The sequence below is a fragment of the Lepisosteus platostomus genome, chromosome 5, assembly GCF_059453375.1.
Source record: "Lepisosteus platostomus isolate fLepPlt1 chromosome 5, fLepPlt1.hap1, whole genome shotgun sequence".
Classification (NCBI taxonomy): Eukaryota; Metazoa; Chordata; class Actinopteri; order Semionotiformes; family Lepisosteidae; genus Lepisosteus; species Lepisosteus platostomus.
The window spans coordinates 25,096,268-25,100,558 of record NC_142615.1 but is presented as its reverse complement, the minus strand read 5'-3'; the positions used below and the strand labels follow the sequence as shown (position 1 = coordinate 25,100,558).

The window sequence follows — 4,291 nt, the reverse complement described above, 5'->3', positions numbered from 1 at the left end:
CATTTCGCGGTTCTTATTAGTTGCTCAAAAGTAATTTGACCGTATGAAATGCATAATATAAACCTAGAAACATATACGTGAGCAGTACTTAAGCACTGTAGTATCGGTGTTAAGACATACCTCTCAAATACTGTAAATCAAGTTAAAAATATCTCAAGACCGATTCTGGTCATAATGAAACCATGTTTCGTGTATGTTTTCTTTAAAGTACCGAGACCAGCCATATACTGTATGTTTATGTTCCAAAATTAATATCGTTTATGGCCTTCACACGCGTTGCAGTATGCTCCTATTCTTTTTATGCTCAGCTACTAAGATTTCCCTTCAGTGGTAAAATTAGATATGAATATTCAATACTTAAATGGGCACAGTTAAGACATTAAATATACATATACATACTGTATACAGTACAGTTTGCATACGGTAATATGTTTATGTTACGCGATTAAAAAATAAATAAATAAAAATGAAAAGTCCAGCACCAGCTGGATTTGAACACACAACCTGCCAGTTGGTAGTCATGCACCTAGACCAGTAGGCTACAAGACAGCTCACATGAACAGGCAGGCGAAACAGCCCTACACAGCCCTGCCGCAGTACACGGATATAATCATACCGTTATTAAATTCTTGAGATACGCGATTCCATATTATATTCCCTTTTAATCAAATTCTAAAAGTATGCTTGTTGACTCCGGTATCACGTTAGTTAAAGACTTCGAAGCTTACAATGTTTAGGGAGAAATGGAATACTGGTGTGTATTTTTTTCTTTAAAGTGCCGATTCCTGGAACACCCCTCTGAAGTGGTTCCATAAGAAAAGAAAGCGTTGATAAATACAAGTGTCTTTTAATACACTCTTTGCTGTGCTCTTGAGGATCCTTGTGATATTTTAAGCTCTAGTTGAATGATAGGTGTCGCATTTTAAATCATTTTCGTAGTTAGAAATTATGAAACGCCCTGTTAAAAGCAAGGAAGTTTTTATGTCCGTTGAAGTAAAACAAAATACCTGACAAAGTATGGCTTGGACAGATTCCAAGTGCTTGTACAAATGTGCTAAAGAAAGTATACTTTGAGTATACAGCTTGTCCAAAGTCATCCATTATTAATACTATTAGTAATATCTTCAGTAAAGGCTTTGATGCATAAATATTTCTGATAAAGGTAGGTTGTGTACTTTTGTCCAACTGAGCAATCTTGCTTTCATAAAATATACCAACATTTTAATGATTGATGATTAACATGCTGTAATACACAGTTCAAAATTAAAGGCTCAAATGCTGTACATGAGAGGTTAAGCTCCCCCTGGCGGTTTTAGAAGGCGACGCCGGATAGTTAGTCACGTGACACACGTGAACCGCGTGATACCCCGGTGGGCGTGTTGCGGTATGCCGCGAAATACCTCACCCATTTTGAATGGCTGCATCTGTACACCGATACCTAGTGTTCTCGGTGCACTCCCAGTGTTCAGAGGATACCCAGTGTTCCCAGTGCACACCCAGTGTTCAGAGGATACCCAGTGTTCACAGTGCACACCCAGTGTTCAGAGGATACCCAGTGTTCTCAGTGCACACCCAGTGTTCAGAGGATACCCAGTGTTCCCAGTGCACGCCTAGTGTTCAGTGGATACCCAGTGTTCCCAGTGCACCCCTAGTGTTCAGAGGATACCCAGTGTTCCCAGTGCATGCCTAGTGTTCAGAGGATACCCAGTGTTCCCAGTGCACGCCCAGTGTTCAGAGGATACCCAGTGTTCCCAGTGTTTGAGTTCTGCTTCTCCGGTGTTTCCTCTAAAGCAGCTTTCCTCCCCCGGAAATGCAGTCGGCCTTTCTTACCCAGAGGGGAAAGCATTCCTTCTCTGATCTAGGGTGTTTTTTTTTGTCCGTCTTCTATATCTGTTACCTTGTTTAACAATCCCTAGCTACCATCATTAGCCATTTTTAATAAAGGTCGTACTTTCGGGTCATTGCAGTTTGCACAGGCCCTGCTTCCTGTCGAAGAGGACATCTTGAGCAAGAGTTTGACCTGCCCAGTGTAGACTTCAGAAACCCTTAATAGGTCTCCACCAACCTATCCTGCGTTTTTCTGAAGGAAATACAAATGTAATGTAATATGAGCGTTATGTAACACAAGCATGATGTAGTATTGTGAGTATCACTTAGGGATAATTGTGTCTGGGCTCTGCCCACGACATCAGGGAACAACAAAGGCATCCCTTCTGTCCCCTTTAACCAGTGTGCAAACAACGTATCTTTTATTCCTCATTTATGTAGAGGCTGGAGACCCTTAATGAAGTTATATACTTTTTCACCTGAACAATCAGTGCAACTTGCATCACAATCTGAGAGAGAAACAGAGTTTGATGACGCCCTGCACAGCCATCCTGGCTACCTCAGCCCCTGCTGTCCCCTTTAAACAGCATATAATTTATTTTTAATTTATATAGAGGTCGGAGACCCTTAATGAAGTTATACACTTTCTCACCTGGACAATTAGCGCTGCTTTTATTAAAGTCTGAAAGAGAAACAGAGTTTGATTAGGTACAGCAAAGCCATCCTGGCCCAGTGTTCCCTAGTGCCTAGTGTTCAGTGGATACCCAGTGTTCCCAGTGCACGCCCAGTGTTCAGAGGATACCCAGTGTTCTCAGTGCACGCCCAGTGTTCAGAGGATACCCAGTGTTCCCAGTGCACACCCTTGAAGTGGTGTTCCAGCCATACTCACTGTGACTTGTGGGAGCAGGAGTGGTGGTGCTGGATGTTGTTAAGTCTGGGAATGAATGAAAGACGTTAGTTCAGCACCAGCTCCAGACACCAGGTGGAGAGCTGACTTTGGTGTTGCAGGGAGAGCTTTTAAAAAATCGTTTGACAGCCCAGACTGATTAATTGATCGGTTCAGTTAATACGGTGTTCAGAGGGTGCCCAGAGCACTCCCGGTGTTCACAGGATGCCCAGAGCACTCCCAGTGTTCAAAGGATGCCCAGCGCACTCCTAGTGTTCACAGTGCACACCCAGTGTTCAGAGGATATCCAGTGTTCCCAGTGTTCAGAGGATACTCAGTGTTCCCAGCGCACCCCCAGTGTTCAGAGGATACGCAGTGTTCCCAGTGCACGCCCAGTGTTCAGAGGATACGCAGTGTTCCCAGTGCACGCCCAGTGTTCAGAGGATACCCAGTGTTCCCAGTGCACGCCCAGTGTTCAGAGGATACTCAGTGTTCTCAGTGCACGCCCAGTGTTCAGAGGATACCCAGTGTTCCCAGTGCACACCCTTGAAGTGGTGTTCCAGCCATACTCACTGTGACTTGTGGGAGCAGGAGTGGTGGTGCTGGATGTTGTTAAGTCTGGGAATGAATGAAAGAGGTTAGTTCAGCACCAGCTCCAGAAACCAGTGGGAGAGCTGACTTTGGTTTTGCAGGGAGAGCTTTTAAAAAATCATTTGACAGCCCAGACTGATTAATTGATCATTGACTAACTCAACTAACTTGTTCATTAACTAACTCGATTTTTGACTGATCTAATTGCTTGCTGGGTTGTCATGGGGTTGGCTGATCTGACAAATCGATTCACTGATTTATCCCAGGCATTTCCTGGTCCAGTCAGTCCGGGGGTCTGTGTCCCCGGTCCAGTCAGTCCGGGGGTCTGTGTCCCCGGTCCAGTCAGTCCGGGGGTCTGTGTCCCCGGTCCAGTCAGTCCAGGGGTCTGTGTCCCCGGTCCAGTTCTGGACACTCCACTCAGAGCTCTTCCCAGGTCAGGTGGATCCCCTCCAGTCCCCCCAGTGTGCAGCCCCCACCTGGATGATGCTCCAGTCCGCTCAGCACACAGCAGCTCTCAGTGGGGAGGAGAGCAGAGGGATGGAGCCAGTTCAGAGAGGGGGGATGATTAGGAGGCCATCATGGGACAAGACCAGGGGGGGAATCAGGCCAGGACACTGGGGTAACACCCCTACTCTTCTCCAGAGGCACCTCGGGATTGTTAATGAGCACAGAGAGTCAGGACCTTGGTTTGACGTCTCATCCGAAGGACGGCGCCTGTTTACAGTCCAGTGTCCCCCGTCACTATACTGGGGCATCAGGACCCACACAGACCGCAGGGTGAGAGCTGCTGGCCCCACTCACACCTCTCCCAGCAGCAACCTCAGTTTTTCCCAGGAGTCTCCCCTCCAGGTACTGACCAGGCTCCCACCTGCTGGGCTCCAGTGGGGAGGGGGCTGCCAGCTGGGAGCTGCAGGGTGAGATGGCTGCTGGGCAAACGATGGCTAAAGAGCTTCCTAGGACACCCTGGACTTCGTGGTCGACTTCCTG

At 46.7% G+C, this 4,291-nt stretch overlaps 1 long non-coding RNA gene across 1 annotated transcript; it reads right to left on the bottom strand.

Moving 5' to 3' along the window:
• Positions 1-2,479: 2,479 nt before the first annotated feature.
• Positions 2,480-3,339, bottom strand: LOC148665370 (uncharacterized). The gene is made up of 3 exons (XR_015937165.1): positions 3,287-3,339; positions 2,717-2,761; positions 2,480-2,509 (listed from the first exon to the last, which is right to left on the bottom strand). It is a non-coding gene; the product is annotated as an uncharacterized LOC148665370 (long non-coding RNA).
• Positions 3,340-4,291: the final 952 nt, after the last annotated feature.